The sequence below is a fragment of the Camelus dromedarius genome, chromosome 35 (assembly GCF_036321535.1).
Source record: "Camelus dromedarius isolate mCamDro1 chromosome 35, mCamDro1.pat, whole genome shotgun sequence".
In the NCBI taxonomy this organism is placed as follows: Eukaryota; Metazoa; Chordata; class Mammalia; order Artiodactyla; family Camelidae; genus Camelus; species Camelus dromedarius.
In genome coordinates this window covers 6,862,219-6,885,191 of record NC_087470.1, presented here as the reverse complement: position 1 = coordinate 6,885,191, position 22,973 = coordinate 6,862,219, and the positions used below count along the sequence as shown (strand labels likewise).

Genomic DNA, 22,973 nt, shown 5'->3' with positions numbered 1-22,973 from the left:
CACGCAAGCTTGCCCGGTGTGGACAAGGAACACAGAGACGGGACGGACGTGAAGAGCTCATTCTCCACACGAGCAAGCAGAGCCGCACCAGGGTCACTGCTTTGTCGGCAGGGCTGTGACTGCAGGGCTCTGCCTGCAGGGCTCTGCCTGCAGGACCCTGCCAGGCCCACTCTGCCCCCTCTTCAAAAAGGGCACCCTCCTCCACGCAGGGGCTGCACCTGGGCGCAAAGAGCCCTGGGGAGCTGGGCATCCCGGAGTCCTGCGGCGGAGCTGGCCAAGGGCTCCTGAGGGGAAAAGGCTGTCCTCAGAAGGGACTCAGGCTCCGCTACAATAATCATTATAATCAGGGACGTCTGGATTTTACGTTCGCTACGGAACGCACCCCACCTGCGTGCTATGGAAGAGTGACCTGGGGAGTCTCAACCCCACATCTGACACCAAAGGGACTGTACCAGCTCGTGCGCAAAACCCCATTGTGTGCCATGAGACCGACTAGCAGCTCTGACAGCTTCCAGGGCAGGCGCGACCTGGCGCAGAGTGGGGGACAAATACAACGTCCTCACTCTGGTACGCATCGGAATTTCCCCGCAGGGAAGGAGGCATTTTCACGGCGAGCTCTTTCCCTTCCAGCCTCTATTCCCTACTACAAACGCACCATATACGAGAGCCAGGCTTTTCTGCCCAGAGTACAACTGGAGGCAGCGGCCAAGACACACTTACCTCCCGAGAAAAGACAATGACGGTCTGTGACGTTTACCACACCCAAGAAGACTCCAAGTTGCACAAAGCACACCGTACAAAGCTGGAGGGAGGGCTTTGCCCCTTTTCCAGTTACCAGGATCTGAATGGACATTCTAAACAGGAGAATCACCTGGCCTGAGCCGGGAAACCAGTCAAAAGAACGACGACACAGAAATCCATCTCAGTGACCCAGGAGCAACCCCAGGTGCAGGAGGTCAGGAAGGAGTCAGCCGAGCCAAGAGGCCAGTGTGGAGAGAGGGCTCACCCTCCTCATGCGGTTTCGAGAAACACACAGTCAAAGTCTGCGGGCCCCGGCTCCTAAGCACTCCCTCATGGCTCATGCAGGCACCAGCCAAGGCGACAGGCTCCCGGGAGAAGCAGCCCACTGGATCCTGGGCAAGAGATTTGAGTCTGAAAAAGGCAGCGACATGCCACGCCAGACCCGTCACAGGACACACAGTCTGCAGACGAGGCCAGGAACGGCTGCCGGGAGAACGGGAAGATCACATTTCCCAGGACGAGGCCCAACAGAGCATGACCACCCAACTTACCTGGGCCTCCGGGGAAGCCGCAGGTGGGCGGGCGTTGCCGGGCCACACCGGAGCCGCGCCAGGTCACGCGTCGGCTAAAAACCACAGAAAAGGATGGAGGATTAGGCTTTCCTGCGAAGACACTTCTGATCCGAAACAAAATATTTGAGCCTTCCTTCCTTCCTTCCTTCCCGGTATGACACTCGTTTCTTGGAGGAACTGGATACTGACCCCAGGAACTCCTGCATGCTAAGCCCGCATTCTCTCTACTGCTGAGCTTCATATACCCTTCCACCCAGAGCACACTATTTTCTAGGCACAGAGAACAAGAAATGCCAGCCACGTTCACAAACTTACCCAGTGAATAATAAGCTCCGTGTGTTCCACAAAAAGATGTCAGTGTTTTATGATCCGTCAGCTCCTGCGGAGCCACTTCTACAGTCCCAGTAGCGTACTCCGGTTTTGTAATTTCGGGCTTAGTCACCCCTTCCTAGGAACAAAAAACAAGATAAATCAGGAACCTAACTTCAGATCATGTGCCTACGCTTAGTCAGTCAGGTAGACAACAGTTATTTACCGAAGCTATCAGAACATAAGCCCTATCCTGGGAGAAGTTGGCGGTAAAAATAAAAGGCAGATTCTCCTCTCTGTTCTGCCAGAGGCACAGGATCCATGAAAACAAATCAGCACAGAAAAGTTTCAACAGCTCTACAACTGAGGTGAACGGGTACAGTAACGCCACAAAGCACAGGAGAGTCCGCTGCACGTGGATAGCTCAGGGAATGCTGGGAAGACCGCACTGTTTCGTAAAAGAGAGATCCAGCGCAGAGGGGGGATGTGGAGGGGCTTTGGGGAAGGGCAGCCTGAGTAAAAGGAGCAGGTGGGAAACAGCGTAAGGCGTTAAGGAATCTAGACCACTGTTACTGGCGGTGGAATGAGAAGAAAAAAAAAGCTGCCTTGAAAATGAAACATCACTTAATTAATTTCAAGTGAGGACGGCTAAAACAAGAACCAACACCAAGATGCACCTAACTTTCCCAGGGATGAATTTCTTTTCAATATCCTCTAATGAACTATAAGGGAAAGACCCTGAAAAAAAGAATGCCCATACAGACACTGGCTTCACTAGGTGAGTCTGGAAAATTAACACAAGTGCATTATCCAGTCCTACGGCATTAAGCACAGAATCACATCCTAAACTGTAAGTTAAAAGCATAAGTCAAAAATTCTCATCAGCAGATGCAAACGTGAAAATGTACACTCACACCAACCCCCGGTTTATGTCTCAGAATCCCCTGGTATTTATATAGTACCACAAGGACATTAACAACAAGAGACTGTACCTCATCCCAGGAAGATTCTCTTCCTCTCTCTTCTGTAAAGTGGCTCACTGACAACCATCTCTAAAATGTATTTACAGGTACATTAATGAGAATATTCACGAATGTATATTAAAACCACCATGTGCGTCTATCTCCGTTCGTGGATGTGTCAAAACAAATGTGGCAGAAAATACTTTCAAAGAGTTAGAGCATTATCTGAAAAAAATGCTTAAGTCACGGTTGGGATATATTTCAAACCAAGTAGTAAGTAAAAAACACGTAAAAAGAATGGATATGGAAGTTGGGTTTGCGCACTATGTATTTCTAACATTTGAAGATTGCTCTTGTTTTTGTTTTTCTTTTTCTTCTGTTTTTAAATGAAGGTAAAGGGAATGAACACACGGAATTCCGCATGCTAAGCAAGCATTCTATTTACCACTAACCTATGTCCTTCCCCGAGTCAACTAGCTTCCCGGCATAGATAAAATAAAATACAAAACACCCTTTCACGGTTCACTGCCTTACAAAAGCATGTTAGTTTGCTGAAGCGCAAAAGATCTTTGAGGCCTTCTTCCCCGTATCACACTAAATCTCACATCAGACCGAGTGGGAGACAGGTCTCAGGACCCTTGACTGAAGAGACCACAGGCCCCGGGTTCGGGTGTGTCTTCCATAACTGATCATCGGCTGTGGAAGTTCAGGGCTCCACTCGCTGCAGACAGTGACAGGGGCGGGCTTGTCCTCCAGGGAGCCCAGAACGTGGTGTCTGTTGAAGGCCCGTGTGCAGGACAGACACGTCTGCCCCCGTCAGAGGACCCTCTTTCCCTCTACAACAGACACCTCCCTCCCCAGGGCAGGACGGGGAAGACGCGGTCCATCAAGTGCGTCTGCTAAGGGACAAGAGGGACACGGCCGTGAGCCCAGACACGGACGCCCGTACACGGGGAAGCCCCGGAGAGCGATCTGCCCTTCTTCTGCAGTGACTCAAGGAAGAAACAGAGGACTATGCTTTCCTCTTACTGAGCGGAGCAGCTGGCGGTGGGGAGCGGGGTTGCACAGGGCACCAATGGGGACCAGGTGCAGGTGCCCAGCTGGGCGACAAAGGGCCGCACCAGGGGCAGGACCAGCAGGCTGGTCCTTGGAAAATTTGGGGCCCTCTAACCCACGGGGTGACCTACAGGACAGAAGGGAGGGCTGGTTTGGATGACAGACAAAAGCGCCAACACCGACAAGAGGCGAAACCCAACGCAGCAGCCGTCGGCACCGTACACCCTCCCCTCCACCGGGTTCCCTGGGAGCAGCACGGTGCCACACGCTCTGCCCAGCCCTCTGGGGCGTTCCTGCAGCCTGGGCCGCACAGGGGGCCACGGGGATACGACCCTGACGCCGAACGTCGCCGACGCCGCAGTCTCCCATTGGAGGAAGACAAGTGTCCTCCTGCACGAGAGGCTGCACACAGAGATTCCAGCACACGGGCAAACTACCGCCTTCCCAACATCCAGCCACTCTGTGCGGAACGGCCCTCACTGCCACCTTCCTCAGCTCCACGCAAGATTGCCCGGCGCGGACCAGGAACATGGACACGGGACGGATGTGAAGAGCTCATTCTCCACACGAGCAAGCAGAGCCGCACCAGGGTCAACGCTCTGCCTCCAGGGCTCTGCCTGCAGGACCCTGCCAGGCCCTTTCTGCACCCTCCACACAAAGGGCCCTCCTCAGACCCACAGGGGCTGCCCCTGGGCTCAAAAAGCCCTGGGGAGCTGGGCAACCCGGAGTCCTGCAGCAGAGCTGGCCAAGGGATCCTAAGGGGACAAGGCTGTCCTCAGAAGGGACTCAGGTTCGGCTACAATCATCCCTATCCTCAGGGACGTCTGGATGTTACGTTCGCTATGGAACGCACCCTAAATGCGTGCTACGGGAGAGTGACGTGGGGAGTCTCAACCCCACACCTGACACCAAAGGGACTGTACCAGCTCGTGCGCAAAACCCCACGGTGTGCCATGAGACCGACGAGCAGCTCTGACAGCTTCCAGGGCAGGCCCGACCCGGCGCAGGGTGGGGGCAAACACAACGTACGCACTCTGGGGCGCATTGGAATTCCCCCGCAGGGAAGGAGGCATTTTCACGGCGGGCTCTTTCCATTCCAGCCTCTATTTCCTACTACAAACGCACCATCTCCGAGAGAAAGGCTTTACTGCCCAGAGTAAAACTGGAGGCAGCGGCCAAGTCACACTTACCTCCCGAGAAAAGACAGTGAAGTGCTGTGATGTTTACCAGACCCAGGAAGACTCCAAGTTGCACAAAGCACACCGTACAAAGCTGGAGGGAGGGCTTTGCCCCTTTTCCAGTTACCAGGATCTGAATGGACATTCTAAACAGGAGAATCACCTGGCCTGAGCCGGGAAACCAGTCAAAAGAACGACGACACAGAAATCCGTCTCAGTGACCCAGGAGCAACCCCAGGTGCAGGAGGTCAGGAAGGAGTCAGCCGAGCCAAGAGGTCAGTGTGGAGAGAGGGCTCACCCTCCTCATGCTGCTTCGAGAAACCCACAGTCAAAGTCTGCGGGCCCAGGCTCCTAAGCACTCCATCATGGCTCCTGCAGGCACCAGCGAAGTCGAAGTGCTCCCGGGAGAAGCAGCCCACTGGCTCCTGGGCAAGAGTTTTGAGTCTGAAAAAGGCAGCGACACGCCACGCCAGAAAAGTCACAGGACACACAGTCTGCAGACGAGGCCAGGAACGGCTGCCGGGAGAATGGGAAGATCACATATCCCAGGACGAGGCCGAACAGAGCATGACCACCCCACTTACCTGGGCCTCCGGGGCCGCCGCAGGTGGGCGGGCGCTGCCGGGCCACACCGGAGCCGCGCCAGGTCCTGCGTCGGCTAAAAACCAGAGAAAAAGGTGGAGGATTCGTCTTTCCTGCGAAGACATTGCTGAAGCGAAACAAATACTTTGCGCCTTCCTTCCTTCCTTCCTTCCCCGTATCACACTCGTTTCTTGGAGGAACTGGATACTGACCCCAGGAACTCCTGCATGCTAAGCCCGCATTCTCTCTACTGCTGAGCTACATATACCCTTCCCCACAGAACACACAAGTCTCTAGGCACAGAGAACAAGAAATGCCAGCCACGTTCACTAACTTTCCCAGTGTATAATAAGCTCCGTGTGCTCCACCAACAGAGGTCCGTGTTTTAAGATCCGTCAGCTCCTGCGGAGCAACTTCTACAGTCCCAGTAGCGTACTCCGGTTTTGTAATTTCGGGCTTAGTCGCCCCTTCCTAGGAACACAAAACAAGATATATCAGGAACCGAACTTCAGATCATGTGCCTACGCTTAGTCAGTCAGGTAGACAACAGTTATTTACCGAAGCTATCAGAACATAAGCCCTATCTTGGGAGAAGCTGGCGGTACAAATAAAAGGCAGATTCACCTCTCTGTTCTGCCAGAGGCACAGGATCCATGAAAACAAATCTGCACAGAAAAGTTTCAACAGCTCTACAACGGAGGTGAATGGGTACAGTAACGCCACAAAGGACAGGAGAGTCCGCTGCACGTGGATAGCTCAGGGAATGCTTGGAAGACCGCACTGTTTCATAAAAGAGAGGTCCAGCGCAGTGGGGGGATGTGGAGGGGCTTTGGGGAACGGCAGCCTGAGTAAAAGGAGCAGGTGGGAAACAGCGTAAGGCATTAAGGAAACTAGACCACTGTTACTGGCGGTGGAATGGGAAGACAAAACATGCTGCCTTGAAAATGAAACATCAGGTAATTAATTTCAAGTGAGGACGGCTAAAACAAGAACCAACACCAAGATGCACGTAACTTTCCCAGGGATGTTTTTCTTTTAAATATCCTCTAAAGAACTGTAAGGGAAAGACCATGAAAACAAGAATGCCCATTCAGACACTGGCTTCACTAGGTGAGTCTGGAAAATGAACACAAGTGCATTATCCAGTCCTACGGCATTAAGCACAGAATCACATCCTAAACTGTAAGTTAAAAACATAAGTCAAAAATTCTCATCAGCAGATGCAAACGTGAAAATGCACGCCCATACCAACCCCCGGTTTATGTCTCTTAATCCCCTGGTACTTATATAGTCACACAAGGACTTTAACAACAAGACTCTGTACCTCATCCCAGGAAGATTCTCTTCCTCTCTCTTCTGTAAAGTGCCGCACTGACACACCATTTGTTAAATGTAGTTACAGGTACATTAATGAGAATATTCACGAATGTATATTAAAACCACCATGTGCGTCTATCTCCGTTCGTGGATGTGTCAAAACAAAAGTGGCAGAAAAGACATTCAAAGAGTTAGAGCATTTTCTGAAAAAAATGCTTAAGTCACGTTTGGGATATATTTCAAACCAAGTAGTAAGTAAAAAACACGTAAAAAGAATGGATATGGAAGTTGGGTTTGCGCACTATGTATTTCTAACATTTGAAGATTGCTCTTGTTTTTGTTTTTTCTTTTTCTTCTGTTTTTAAATGAAGGTAAAGGGAATGAGCACACGGAATTCCGCATGCTAAGCAAGCATTCTATTTACCACTAACCTATGTCCTTCCCCGAGTCAACTAGCTTCTCGGCATAGATAAAATAAAATACAAAACACCCTTTCACGGTTCACTGCCTTACAAAACATGTTAGTTTGCTGAAGCGCAAAAGATCTTTGAGGCCTTCTTCCCCATATCACACTAAATCTCACATCAGACCGAGTGGGAGACAGGTCTCAGGACCCTTGACTGAAGAGACCACAGGCCCCGGGTTCGGGTGTTTCTTCCATAACAGATTATCGGCTGTGGAAGGTCAGGGCTCCACTCGCTGCAGACAGTGACAGGGGCGGGCTTGTCCTCCAGGGAGCCCAGAACGTGGTGTCTGTTGAAGGCCCGTGTGCAGAACAGACACGTCTGCCCCCGTCAGAGGACCATCTTTCCCTCTACAACAGACACCTCCCTCCCCAGGGCAGGACGGGGAAGACGCGGTCCATCAAGTGCGTCTTCTTAGGGACCAGAGGGACACGGCCGTGAGCCCAGTCAAGGCCGCCCGTGCACGGGGAAGCCCCGGAGAGCGATCTTCCCTTCTTCTGCAGTGACTCAAGGAAGAAACAGAGGACTATGCTTTCCTCTTACCGAGCAGAGCAGCTGGCGGTGGGGGGCGAGTTTGCACAGGGCACCAATGGGGACCAGGTTCAGGTGCCCAGCTGGGCGACGATGGGCCTCACCCGGGGCAGGCCACGCAGGCTGGTCCTCGGACAGGTTGGGGCCCTACGGCCCACGGGGTGACCTGCAGGACAGAAGGGAAGGCTGGGTTGGATGACAGACAAAAGCGCCAACACCGACAAGAGACGAAACCCAATGCAGCAGAATTCGGCACCGGGCCCCCTCCCCTCCACCGGGTGCCCAGAGAGCAGCACGGTGCCACACGCTCTGCCCAGGCATCTGGGGCCTGCCTGCAGCCTGGGCCGCAAAGTGGGACACGGGGATACGACCCTGATGCCGAACGTCGCCGCCGCCGCTGTCTCCAAGTGGAGGAAGCCAAGGGTCCTCCTGCACGAGAGGCTGCACACAGAGCTTCCAGCACACGGGCAAACTAGTGCCTTCCCAACAGCCAGCCGCTCTGGGCGGGACGGCACTCCACGCCACCTTCCCCAGCTCCACGCAAGCTTGCCCGGCGCGGACCAGAAACACGGACACGGGACGGACATGAAGAGCTCATTCTCCAAACGAGCAAGCAGAGCCACACCAGGGTAACCGCTCTGCCTGCTGGGCTCTGCCTGCAGGGCTCTGCCTGCAGGACACTGCCAGGCCCTCTATGCCCCCTCCTCACAAAGGGCCCTCCTCCTCAACGCAGGGGCTGCCCCTGGGTGCAAAGAGCACTGGGGGGCTGGGCATCCCGGAGTCCTGCGGCGGAGCTGGCCAAGGGCTCCCGAGGGGACAAGGCTGTCCTCAGAAGGGACTCAGGCTTCGCTAAAATCATCCCTATCCACAGGGACGTCTGGATTTTACGTTCGCTTCGGAACTCACCCTACCTGCGTGCTACGGTAGAGTGACGTGGGGAGTCTCAACCCCACACCTGACACCAAAGGGACTGTACCAGCTCGTGCGCAAAACCCCACGGTGTGCCATGAGACCGACGAGCAGCTCTGACAGCTTCCAGGGCAGGCCCGACCCGGCGCAGGGTGGGGGACAAACAAAACGTACGCACTCTGGTGCGCGTCGGAATTCCCCCGCAGGGAAGGAGGCATTTTCACGGCGGGCTCTTTCCCTTCCAGCCTGTATTCCCTACTACAAACGCACCATCTCCGAGAGCCAGGCTTTTCTGCCCACAGTAAAACTGGAGGCAGCTGCCAAGACACATTTACCTCCCGAGAAAAGACAGTGACGGGCTGTGACGTTTACCACACCCAAGAAGACTCCAAGTTGCACAAAGCACACCGTACAAAGCTGGAGGGAGGGCTTTGCCCCTTTTCCAGTTACCAGGATCTGAATGGACATTCTAAACAGGAGAATCACCTGGCCTGAGCCGGGAAACCACTCAAAAGAACGACGACAAAGAAATCCGTCAAAGTGACCCAGGAGCAACCCCAGGTGCAGGAGGTCAGGAAGGAGTCAGCCGAGCCAGGAGAAGTCAGTGAGGAGAGAGGGCTCACCCTCCTCACGCTGTTTCGTGAAACCCACAGTCAAAGTCTGCGGGCCCAGGCTCCTAAGCACTCCCTCATGGCTCCTGCAGGCACCAGCCAAGGCGACGGGCTCCCGGGAGAAGCAGCCCACTGGCTCCTGGGCAAGAGTTTTGAGTCTGAAAAAGGCAGCGACACGCCAAGCCTCACCCGTCACATGACACGCAGTCTGCAGACGAGGCAAGGAACGGCTGCCCGGAGAACGGGAATATCGCCTTTCCCACGATGAGATAAAAAAGAGCATGACAACCACACTTACCTGGGCCTCCGGGGCCGCCGCAAGTGGCGGGCGCTGCCGGGCCACACCGGAGCAGCGCCAGGTCCCGCGTCGGCTAAAAACCACAGAAAAGGATGGAGGATTAGGCTTTCCTGCGAAGACACTGCTGAAGCGATACAAAACCTTTGCGCATTCCTTCTTTCCTTCCTTCCCCGTATCACACTCGTTTCTTGGAGGAACTGGATACTGACCCCAGGAACTCCTGCATGCTAAGCCCGCATTCTCTCTACTGCTGAGCTACATATACACTTCCCCCCAGAGCACACTAGATTCTATGCACAGAGAACAAGAAATGCCTGCCACGTTCACTAACTTACCCAGTGTATAATAAGCTCCGTGTGCTCCAACAACAGAGGTCAGTGTTTTATGATCCGTCAGCTCCTGCGGAGCCACTTCTACAGTCCCATTAGCGTACTCCAGTTTTTTAATTTCGGGCTTAGTCGCCCCTTCCTAGGAACACAAAACAAGGTAAATCAGGAACCGAACTTCAGATCATGTGCCTACGCTTAGTCAGTCAGGTAGACAACAGTTATTTACAGAAGCTATCAGAACATAAGCCCTATCCTGGGAGAAGCTGGTGGTACAAATAAAAGGCAGATTCACATTTCTGATCTGCCAGAGGCACAGGATCCATGAAAACAAATCAGCACAGAAACGTTTCTACAGCTCTATAACTGAGGTGAACGGGTACAGTAACGCCACAAAGCACAGGAGAGTCCGCTGCACGTATATAGCTAAGGGAATGCTGGGAAGACCGCACTGTATCGTTAAAGAGAGATCCAGTGCAGAGGGGGGATGTGGAGGGGCTTTGGGGAAGGGCAGCCTGAGTAAAAGGAGCAGGTGGGAAACAGCGTAAGGCATTAAGGAAACTAGACCACTGTTACTGGCGGTGGAATGGGAAGACAAAACATGCTGCCTTGAATATGAAACATCACTTAATTAATTTCAAGTGAGGAAGGCTAAAACAAGAACCAACACCAAGATGCACCTAACTTTCCCAGGGATGAATTTCTTTTCAATATCCTCTAATGAACTGTAAGGGAAAGACCCTGAAAACAAGAATGCCCATACAGACACTGGCTTCACTAGGTGAGTCTGGAAAATGAACACTAGTGCATTATCCAGTCCTACGGCATTAATCACAGAATCACATCCTAAACTGTAAGTTAAAAGCAGAAGTCAAAAATTCTCATTAGCAGATGCAAATGTGAAAATGCACACTCACACCAACCCGCGGTTTATGTCTCAGAATCCCCTGGTACTTATATAGTCACACAAGGACATTAAAAACAAGAGACTGTAACTCATCCCAGGAAGATTCTCTTCCTCTCTCTTCTGTAAAGTGGCGCAATGACACACCATCTGTAAAATGTAGTTACAGGTAATTTAATGAGAATATTAACGAATGTATATTAAAACCACCATGTGCGTCTATCTCCGTTCGTGGATGTGTCAAAAAAATAGTTGCAGAAAAGACATTCAAAGAGTTAGAGCATTTTCTGAAAAATGCTTAAGTCACTGTTGGGATATATTTCAAACCAAGTAGTAAGAGGAAAACACGTAAAAAGAATGGATATGGAAGTTGGGTTTGTGCACTATGTATTTCTAACATTTGAAGTTTGCTCTTGTTTTTGTTTTTTCTTTTCTTCTGTTTTTAAATGGAGGTACCGGGAATGAGCACACGGAATTCGGCATGCTAAGCAAGCATTCTATTTACCACTAACCTATGTCCATCACCGAGTCAACTAGCTTCTCGGCATAGATAAAATAAAATACAAAACACTCTTTCACGGTTCACTGCCTTACAAAACATGTTAGTTTGCTGAAGCGCAAAAGATCTTTGAGGCCTTCCTCCATGTAACACACTAAGTCTCACATCAGACCGAGTGGGATACAGGTCTCTGGACCCTTCAATGAAGAGACCACAGGCCCCTAGTTCGGGTCTGTCTTCCATAACCGATCATCGGCTGTGGAATTTCAGGGCTCCACTCGCTGCAGACAGTGACAGGGGCGGGCTTGTCCTCCAGGGAGCCCGGAACGTGGTGTCTGTTGAAGGCCCGTGTGCAGAACCGACACGTCTGCCCTCCGTCAGAGGACCCACTTTCCCTCTACAACAGACACCTCCCTCCCCAGGGCAGGACGGGGAAAACGCGGTCCATCAAGTGCGTCTGCTAAGGGAACAGAGGGACACGGCCGTGACCCCAGTCACGGCCGCCCGTGCACGGGGGAGCCCCGGAGAGCGATCTGCCCTTCTTCTGCATTGACTCAAGAAAGAAACAGAGGACTATGTTTCCTCTTACCCAGCGGAGCAGCTGGCGTTGGTGGGCGATGTTGCACAGGGCACCAAGTGGGACAAGGTGCAGTTGCCCAGCTGGGTGACGACGGGCCGCACCCGGTGCAGGCCACGCAGGCTGGTCCTCGGAAAGGTTGGGGCCCTCCGGCCCACGGGGTAACCTGCAGGACAGAAGGTAGGGCTGGGTTGGATGACAGACAAAAGCGCCAACACCGACAAGAGCCGAAACCCAACGCAGCAGCCGTCGGAACTGGGCACCCTCCACTCCACCTGGTGCCCAGGGAGCAGCATGGTGCCACATGCTCCGCCCAGCCCTCTGGGGCCTGCCTGCAGCCTGGGCTGCACAGGGGGACACGGGGATACGACCCTGACGCCGCACGTCACCGCCGCCGTTGTTTCCAAGTGGAGGAAGCCAAGGGTCCTCCTGCCCGAGAGGCTGCACTCACAGTTTCCAGAACACGGGCAAACTAGCGCCTTGCCAACAACCAGACGCTCTGGGCGGGACGGCACTCCACGCCACCTTCCCCAACTCCACGCAAGCTTGCCCGGCGCCGACCAGGAACATGGACACGGGACGGACGTGAAGAGCTCATTCTCCACACGAGCAAGCAGAGCCGCACCAGGGTCACTGCTCTGCCTACAGGGCTCTGCCTGCAGGGCTCTGCATGCAGGACCCTGCCAGGCCCTCTCTGCCCCCTCCTCACAAAGGGCCCTCCTCCTCCACGCAGGGGCTTCCCTGGGCGCAAAGAGCCCTTGGGTGCAGGGCATCCCGGAGTCCTGCGGCGGAGCGGGTCAAGGGCTCCTGAGGGGACAAGGCTGTCCTCAGAAAAGACTCAGGCTCCGCTACAATCATCCCTATCCTCAGGGACGTCTGGATTTTACGTTCGTTACGGAACGCACACTACCTGCGTGCTACGGGAGAGTGACGTGGGGAGTCTCAAACCCACACCTGACACCAAAGGGACTCTACCAGCTCGTACGCAAAACCCCACGGTGTGCCATGAGACCGACAAGCAGCTCTGACAGCTTCCAGGGCAGGCCCGACCCGGCGCAGGGTGGGGGACAAACACACCTTACGCACTCTGGTGCGCATCGGAATTCCCCCGCTGGGAAGGAGGCATTTTCACGGCGGGCTCTTTCCCTTCCAGCCTCTATTCCCTACTACAAACGCACCATCTCCGAGAGCCAGGCTTTTCTGCCCAGAGTACAACTGGAGGCAGCGGCCAAGACACACTTACCTACCGAGAAAGACAATGACGGTCTGGGACGTTTACCACACCCAGGAAGACTCCAAGTTGCACAAAGCACACCGTACAGAGCTGGAGGGAGGTCTTTGCCCCTTTTCCAGTTACCAGGATCTGAATGTACATTCTAAACAGGAGAATCACCTGGCCTGAGCCGGGAAACCAGTCAAAAGAATGACGACACAGAAACCCGTCTAAGTGACCCAGGAGCAACCCCAGGTGCAGGAGGTCAGGAAGGAGTCAGCCGAGCCAAGAAAAGTCAGTGTGGAGCGAGGGCTCACCCTCCTCATGCAGCTTCGAGAAACCCACCGTCAAAGTCTGCGGGCCCCGGCTCCTAAACACTCCCTCATGGCTCATGCTGGCACCAGCCAATGCGACGGTCTCCCGGGAGAAGCAGCCCACTGGCTCCTGGGCAAGAATTTTGAGTCTGAAAAAGGAAGCGACACGCCACGCCAGACCCGTCACTGGACGCACAGTCTGCAGAGGAGGCCAGGAACGGCTGCCGGGAGAAGGGGAAGATCACCTTTCCCAGGACGAGGCCCATCAGAGCATGATCACCCCACTTACCTGGGCCTCCGGAGCCGCCGCAGGTGGGCGGGCGCTGCCGGGCCACACCGGAGCCGCGCCAGGTCCCGCGTCGGCTAAAAACCACAGAAAAGGATGAAGGATTAGGCTTTCCTGCGAAGACACTGCTGAAGCGATACAAAACCTTTGAGCATTCCTTCTTTCCCTCCTTCACCGTATCACACTCGTTTCTTGGAGGAACTGGATACTGACCCCAGGAACTCCTGCATGCTAAGCCCGCATTCTCTCTACTGCTGTGCTACATATACCCTTCCCCCCAGAGCACACTAGTTTCTAGGCACAGAGAACAAGAAATGCCAGCCACGTTCACTAACTTACCCAGTGTATAATAAGCTCCGTGTGCTCCACCAACAGAGGTCAGTGTTTTATGATCCGTCAGCTCCTGCGGAGCCACTTCTACAGTCCCATTAGCGTACTCCAGTTTTTTAATTTCGGGCTTAGTCGCCCCTTCCTAGGAACACAAAACAAGGTAAATCAGGAACCGAACTTCAGATCATGTGCCTACGCTTAGTCAGTCAGGTAGACAACAGTTATTTACCGAAGGTATCAGAACATAAGCCCTATCCTGGGAGAAGCTGGCGGTACAAATAAAAGGCAGATTCTCCTCTCTGTTCTGCCAGAGGCACAGGATCCATGAAAACAAATCAGCACAGAAAAGTTTCAACAGCTCTACAACTGAGGTGAACGGGTACAGTAACGCCACAAATAACAGGAGAGTCCGCTGCACGTCGATAGCTCAGGGAATGCTGGGAAGAACGCACTGTTTCGTAAAAGAGAGATCAAGCGCAGAGGGGGGATGTGGAGGGGCTTTGGGGCAGGGCAGATTGAGTAAAAGGAGCAGGTGGGAAACAGCGTGAGGCATTAAGGAAACTAGACAACTTTTACTGGCGGTGGAATGGGAAGATAATACATGCTGCCTTGAAAATGAAACATCACTTAATTAATTTCAAGTGAGGACAGCTAAAACAAGAACCAACACCAAGATGCACCTAACTTTCCCAGGGATGAATTTCTTTTCAATATCTTCTAATGAACTGTAAGGGAAAGACCCTGAAAACAAGAATGCCCATACAGACACTGGCTTCACTAGGTGAGTCTGGAAAATGAACACAAGTGCATTATCCAGTCCTACGGCATTAAGCACAGAATCACATCCTAAACTGTAAGTTAAAAGCATAAGTCAAAAATTCTCATCAGCAGATGCAAATGTGAAAATGCACACTCAAACCAACCCCCGGTTTATGTCTCAGAATCCCCTGGTAAATATATAGTCACACAAGGACATTAAAACAAGAGACTGTACCTCATCCCAGGAAGATTCTCTTCCCTCTCTTCTGTAACGTGGCGCACTGACACTCCATCTGTAAAATGTAGTTACAGATACATTAATGAGAATATTAACGAATGTATATTAAAACCACCATGAGCGTCTATCTCCGTTCATGGATGTGTCAAAACAAATGTGGCAGAAAAGACATTCAAAGAGTTAGAGCATTTTTTGAAAAAAATGCTTAAGTCACGGTTGGGATATATTTCAAACCAAGTAGTAAGAGGAAAACACGTAAAAAGAATAGATATGGAAGTTGGCTTTGCGCACTATGTATTTCTAACATTTGGAGTTTGCTCTTGTTTTTGTTTTATCTTTTCTTCTGTTTTTAAATGGAGGTACCGGGAATGAGCACACGGAATTCGGCATGCTAAGCAAGCATTCTATTTACCACTAACCTATGTCCTTCCCCGAGTTAACTAGCTTCTCGGCATAGATAAAATAAAATACAAAACACTATTTCACGGTTCACTGACTTTCAAAACATGTTAGTTTGCTGAAGCACAAAAGATCTTTGAGGCCTTCTTCCCCGTATCACACTAAGTCTCATATCAGACCGAGTGGGAGACAGGTTTCAGGACCCTTGACTGAAGAGACTGCAGGCCCCGGGTTCGGGTGTGTCTTCCATAACCGATCATCGGCTGTGGAAGGTCAGGGCTCCACTCTCTGCAGACAGTGACAGGGGCGGGCTTGTCCTCCAAGGAGCCCGGAACGTGGTGTCTGTTGAAGTCCTGTGTGCAGAACCGACACGTCTGCCCTCCGTCACAGAACCCTCTTTCCCTCTACAACAGACACCTCCCTCCCCAGGGCAGGAAGGGGAAGATGCGGTCCATCATGTGCGTCAGCCTGGGGACAAGAGGGACAAGGCCGTGAGCCAAATCAAGGCCGCCTGTGCACGGGAAAGGCCCGGAGAGCGATCTGCCCTTCTTCTGCAGTGACCCAAGGAAGAAACAGAAGACTATGATTTCCTCTTACCTAGCGGAACAGCTGGCGGTGGGGGGCGAGTTTGCATAGGGCACCAAGGGGGACCAGGTGCAAGTGCCCAGCTGGGAGTCGACGGGCCGCACCCGGGGCAGGCCATGCAGGCTGGTCCTCGGAAATTTTGGGGCCCTCAGGCCCACGGGGTGACCTTCAGGACAGAAGGGAGGGCTGGGTTGGATGACAGACAAAAGTGCCAACAACGACAAGAGCCGAAACCCAACGCAGCAGCCGTCGGCACCGGGCAACCTCCCCTCCACCGGGTGCCCAGGGAGCAGCACGGTGCCACACGCTCCGCCCAGCCCTCTGGTGCGTGCCTGCAGCCTGGGCCACACAGCGGGACACGGGGATACGACCCTGATGCCGCACGTCGCCGCCGCCACTGTCTCCAAGTGGAGGAAGCAAAGGGTCCTCCTGCCCGAGTGGCTGCACACACAGCTTTAAGAACACGGGCGAACTAGCGCCTTCCCAACTGCCAGCAGCTCTGGGCGGGACGGCCCTCCCCACCACCTTCCGCTGCTCCACGCAAGCTTGCCCGGCGCGGACCAGGAACACGGATACGGGATGGACGTGAAGAGCTCATTCTCCACACGTGCAAGCAGAGCCGCACCAGGGTCACTGCTCTGCCGGCAGGGCTGTGACTGCAGGGCTCTGCCTGCAGGGCTCTGCCTGCAGGACCCTGCCAGGCCTTCTCTGCCCCCTCCTAACAAAGGGCCCTCCTCCTCCACGCAGGGGCTGCCCCTGGGCGCAAAGAGCCCTGGGGAGCTGGGCATCCCGGAGTCCGGCGGCGGAGCTGGCCAAGGGCTCCCGAGGGGACAAGGCTGTCCTCAGAAGGGACTCAGGCACCGCTACAATCATCTCTATCCTCAGGGACGTCTGGATTTTACGTTCACTAAGGAACGCATCCTATCTGCGTGCTACGGGAAAGTGATGTGGGGAGTCTCAAACCCACACCTGACACCAAAGGGACTATACCAGCTCATGCGCAAAACCCCACGGTGTGCCATGAGATCTATGAGCAGCTCTGACAGCTTCCAGGGCAGGCACAACCCGGCGCAGGGTGGGGGACTATCACATCGTACGCACTCTGGTGCGCATCGGAATTCCCCCGCAGGGAAGGAGGCATTTTCACGGCGGGCTCTTTCCCTTCCAGCCTCTATTCCCTACTACAAACACACCATCTCCGAGAGCCAGGCTTTTCTGCCCAGAGTACAACTGGAGGCAGCGGCCAAGTCACACTTACCTCCCGAGAAAAGACAGTGACGGGCTGTTACGTTTACCACACCCAGGAAGACTCCAAGTTGCACAAAGCACACCGTACAAAGCTGGAGGGAGGGCTTTGCCCCTTTTCCAGTTACCAGGATCTGAATGGCTAGTCTAAACTGGAGAATCACCTGGCCTGAGCCGGGAAACCAGTCAAAAGTACGACGACACAGAAATCCGTCTCAGTGACCCAGGAGCAACCCCAGGTGCAGGAGGTCAGCAAGAAGTCAGCCGAGCCTGGAGAAGTCAGTGTAGAGAGTTGTCAACATCCTCACGCTGCTTCGAGAAACCAAGAGTCAATGTCTGCGGGCCCCGGCTCCTAAACACTCCCTCATGGCTCATGCAGGCACCAGCCAATGCGACGGTCTCCCGGGCGAAGCAGCCCACTGGCTCCTGGGCAAGGGTTTTGAGTCTGAAAAAGGAAGGGACACACCATGCCAGACCCGTCACTGGACACAAAGTCTGCAGACGAGGCCAGGAACGGCTGCCGGGAGAAGGGGAAGATCACCTTTCCCAGGACGAGGCCCAAAAGAGCATGACCACCTCACTTACCTTGGCCTCCGGTGCCGCCGCAGGTGGGCGGGCGCTGCCGGGCCACACCGGAGCCGCGCCAGGTCCCGCGTCGGCTAAAAACCACAGAAAAGGATGGAGGATTAGGCTTTCCTGCGAAGACACTGCTGAAGCGATACAAAACCTTTGCGCATTCCTTCTTTCCTTCCTTCCCCGTATCACACTCGTTTCTTGGAGGAACTGGATACTGACCCCAGGAACTCCTGCATGCTAAGCCCGCATTCTTTCTACTGCAGTGCTACATATACCCTTCCCCCCAGAGCACACTAGTTTCTAGGCACAGAGAACAAGAAATGCCAGCCACGTTCACTAACTTACCCAGTGTATAATAAGCTCCGTGTGCTCCACCAACAGAGGTCAGTGTTTTATGATCCGTCAGCTCCTGCGGAGCCACTTCTACAGTCCCATTAGCGTACTCCAGTTTTTTAATTTCGGGCTTAGTCGCCCCTTCCTAGGAACACAAAACAAGGTAAATCAGGAACCGAACTTCAGATCATGTGCCTACGCTTAGTCAGTCAGGTAGACAACAGTTATTTACCGAAGGTATCAGAACATAAGCCCTATCCTGGGAGAAGCTGGCGGTACAAATAAAAGGCAGATTCTCCTCTCTGTTCTGCCAGAGGCACAGGATCCATGAAAACAAATCAGCACAGAAAAGTTTCAACAGCTCTACAACTGAGGTGAACGGGTACAGAAACGCCACAAATCACAGGAGAGTCCGCTGCACGTCGATAGCTCATGGAATGCTGGGAAGAACGCACTGTTTCGAAAAAGAGAGTTCCAGCGCAGAGGTGTGATGTGGAGGGGCTTTGGGGCAGGGCAGCCTGAGTAAAAGGAGCAGGTGGGAAACAGCGTGAGGCATTAAGGAAACTAGACAACTGTTACTGGCGGTGGAATGGGAAGATAAAACATGGTGCATTGAAAATGAAACATCACTTAATTAATTTCAAGTGAGGACGGCTAAAATAAGAACCAACAACAAGATGCACCTAACTTTCCCAGGGATGAATTTCTTTTCAATATCCTCTAATGAACTGTAAGGGAAAGACCCTGAAAACAAGAATGCCCATACAGACACTGGCTTCACTAGGTGAGTCTGGAAAATGAACACAATTGCATTATCCAGTCCTACGGCATTAAGCACAGAATCACATCCTAAACTGTAAGTTAAAAGCATAAGTCAAAAATTCTCATCAGCAGATGCAAATGTGTAAACGCACCCTCAAACCAACCCCCGGTTTATGTCTCAGAATCCCCTGGTAAATATATAGTCACACAAGGACATTAAAAACAAGAGACTGTACCTCATCCCAGGAAGATTCACTTCCCTCTCTTCTGTAAAGTGGCGCACTGACACTCCATCTGTAAAATGTAGTTACAGATACATTAATGAGAATATTAACGAATGAATATTAAAACCACCATGAGCGTCTATCTCCGTTCGTGAATGTGTCAAAACAAATGTGGCAGAAAAGACTTTCAAAGAGTTAGAGCATTTTCTGAAAAAAATGCTTAAGTCACGGTTGGGATATATTTCAAACCAAGTAGTAAGAGGAAAACACGTAAAAAATGGATATGGAAGTTGGGTTTGCGCACTATGTATTTCTAACATTTGGAGTTTGCTCTTGTTTTTGTTTTTCCTTTTCTTCTGTTTTTAAATGGAGGTACCAGGAATGAGCACACGGAATTCGGCATGCTAAGCAAGCATTCTATTTACCACTAACCTATGTCCTTCCCCGAGTTAACTAGCTTCTCGGCATAGATAAAATAAAATACAAAACACTCTTTCACGGTTCACTGCCTTTCAAAACATGTTAGTTTGCTGAAGCACAAAAGATCTTTGAGGCCTTCTTCCCCGTATCACACTAAGTCTCATATCAGACCGAGTGGGAGACAGGTTTCAGGACCCTTGACTGAAGAGACTGCAGGCCCCGGGTTCGGGTGTGTCTTCCATAACCGATCATCGGCTGTGGAAGGTCAGGGCTCCACTCTCTGCAGACAGTGACAGGGGCGGGCTTGTCCTCCAAGGAGCCCGGAACGTGGTGTCTGTTGAAGTCCTGTGTGCAGAACCGACACGTCTGCCCTCCGTCACAGAACCCTCTTTCCCTCTACAACAGACACCTCCCTCCCCAGGGCAGGAAGGGGAAGATGCGGTCCATCATGTGCGTCAGCCTGGGGACAAGAGGGACAAGGCCGTGAGCCAAATCAAGGCCGCCTGTGCACGGGAAAGGCCCGGAGAGCGATCTGCCCTTCTTCTGCAGTGACCCAAGGAAGAAACAGAAGACTATGATTTCCTCTTACCTAGCGGAACAGCTGGCGGTGGGGGGCGAGTTTGCATAGGGCACCAAGGGGGACCAGGTGCAAGTGCCCAGCTGGGAGTCGACGGGCCGCACCCGGGGCAGGCCATGCAGGCTGGTCCTCGGAAATTTTGGGGCCCTCAGGCCCACGGGGTGACCTTCAGGACAGAAGGGAGGGCTGGGTTGGATGACAGACAAAAGTGCCAACAACGACAAGAGCCGAAACCCAACGCAGCAGCCGTCGGCACCGGGCAACCTCCCCTCCACCGGGTGCCCAGGGAGCAGCACGGTGCCACACGCTCCGCCCAGCCCTCTGGTGCGTGCCTGCAGCCTGGGCCACACAGCGGGACACGGGGATACGACCCTGATGCCGCACGTCGCCGCCGCCACTGTCTCCAAGTGGAGGAAGCAAAGGGTCCTCCTGCCCGAGTGGCTGCACACACAGCTTTAAGAACACGGGCGAACTAGCGCCTTCCCAACTGCCAGCAGCTCTGGGCGGGACGGCCCTCCCCACCACCTTCCGCTGCTCCACGCAAGCTTGCCCGGCGCGGACCAGGAACACGGATACGGGATGGACGTGAAGAGCTCATTCTCCACACGTGCAAGCAGAGCCGCACCAGGGTCACTGCTCTGCCGGCAGGGCTGTGACTGCAGGGCTCTGCCTGCAGGGCTCTGCCTGCAGGACCCTGCCAGGCCTTCTCTGCCCCCTCCTAACAAAGGGCCCTCCTCCTCCACGCAGGGGCTGCCCCTGGGCGCAAAGAGCCCTGGGGAGCTGGGCATCCCGGAGTCCGGCGGCGGAGCTGGCCAAGGGCTCCCGAGGGGACAAGGCTGTCCTCAGAAGGGACTCAGGCACCGCTACAATCATCTCTATCCTCAGGGACGTCTGGATTTTACGTTCACTAAGGAACGCATCCTATCTGCGTGCTACGGGAAAGTGATGTGGGGAGTCTCAAACCCACACCTGACACCAAAGGGACTATACCAGCTCATGCGCAAAACCCCACGGTGTGCCATGAGATCTATGAGCAGCTCTGACAGCTTCCAGGGCAGGCACAACCCGGCGCAGGGTGGGGGACTATCACATCGTACGCACTCTGGTGCGCATCGGAATTCCCCCGCAGGGAAGGAGGCATTTTCACGGCGGGCTCTTTCCCTTCCAGCCTCTATTCCCTACTACAAACACACCATCTCCGAGAGCCAGGCTTTTCTGCCCAGAGTACAACTGGAGGCAGCGGCCAAGTCACACTTACCTCCCGAGAAAAGACAGTGACGGGCTGTTACGTTTACCACACCCAGGAAGACTCCAAGTTGCACAAAGCACACCGTACAAAGCTGGAGGGAGGGCTTTGCCCCTTTTCCAGTTACCAGGATCTGAATGGCTAGTCTAAACTGGAGAATCACCTGGCCTGAGCCGGGAAACCAGTCAAAAGTACGACGACACAGAAATCCGTCTCAGTGACCCAGGAGCAACCCCAGGTGCAGGAGGTCAGCAAGAAGTCAGCCGAGCCTGGAGAAGTCAGTGTAGAGAGTTGTCAACATCCTCACGCTGCTTCGAGAAACCAAGAGTCAATGTCTGCGGGCCCCGGCTCCTAAACACTCCCTCATGGCTCATGCAGGCACCAGCCAATGCGACGGTCTCCCGGGCGAAGCAGCCCACTGGCTCCTGGGCAAGGGTTTTGAGTCTGAAAAAGGAAGGGACACACCATGCCAGACCCGTCACTGGACACAAAGTCTGCAGACGAGGCCAGGAACGGCTGCCGGGAGAAGGGGAAGATCACCTTTCCCAGGACGAGGCCCAAAAGAGCATGACCACCTCACTTACCTTGGCCTCCGGTGCCGCCGCAGGTGGGCGGGCGCTGCCGGGCCACACCGGAGCCGCGCCAGGTCCCGCGTCGGCTAAAAACCACAGAAAAGGATGGAGGATTAGGCTTTCCTGCGAAGACACTGCTGAAGCGATACAAAACCTTTGCGCATTCCTTCTTTCCTTCCTTCCCCGTATCACACTCGTTTCTTGGAGGAACTGGATACTGACCCCAGGAACTCCTGCATGCTAAGCCCGCATTCTTTCTACTGCAGTGCTACATATACCCTTCCCCCCAGAGCACACTAGTTTCTAGGCACAGAGAACAAGAAATGCCAGCCACGTTCACTAACTTACCCAGTGTATAATAAGCTCCGTGTGCTCCACCAACAGAGGTCAGTGTTTTATGATCCGTCAGCTCCTGCGGAGCCACTTCTACAGTCCCATTAGCGTACTCCAGTTTTTTAATTTCGGGCTTAGTCGCCCCTTCCTAGGAACACAAAACAAGGTAAATCAGGAACCGAACTTCAGATCATGTGCCTACGCTTAGTCAGTCAGGTAGACAACAGTTATTTACCGAAGGTATCAGAACATAAGCCCTATCCTGGGAGAAGCTGGCGGTACAAATAAAAGGCAGATTCTCCTCTCTGTTCTGCCAGAGGCACAGGATCCATGAAAACAAATCAGCACAGAAAAGTTTCAACAGCTCTACAACTGAGGTGAACGGGTACAGAAACGCCACAAATCACAGGAGAGTCCGCTGCACGTCGATAGCTCATGGAATGCTGGGAAGAACGCACTGTTTCGAAAAAGAGAGTTCCAGCGCAGAGGTGTGATGTGGAGGGGCTTTGGGGCAGGGCAGCCTGAGTAAAAGGAGCAGGTGGGAAACAGCGTGAGGCATTAAGGAAACTAGACAACTGTTACTGGCGGTGGAATGGGAAGATAAAACATGGTGCATTGAAAATGAAACATCACTTAATTAATTTCAAGTGAGGACGGCTAAAATAAGAACCAACAACAAGATGCACCTAACTTTCCCAGGGATGAATTTCTTTTCAATATCCTCT

The 22,973-nt window shown here is 53.3% G+C and overlaps 2 long non-coding RNA genes across 2 annotated transcripts in view; one reads left to right on the top strand and one right to left on the bottom strand.

The window, feature by feature from the left end:
- LOC135319953 (uncharacterized) overlaps nt 1-22,973 on the top strand; it is a 47,727-nt gene that overhangs the window by 12,407 nt on the left and 12,347 nt on the right. The gene's annotated exons all lie outside the window — the stretch shown is intronic.
- On the bottom strand, nt 13,965-16,033 carry LOC135319996 (uncharacterized). The gene is made up of 3 exons (XR_010379139.1): nt 15,973-16,033; nt 14,974-15,031; nt 13,965-14,121 (listed from the first exon to the last, which is right to left on the bottom strand). It is a non-coding gene; the product is annotated as an uncharacterized LOC135319996 (long non-coding RNA).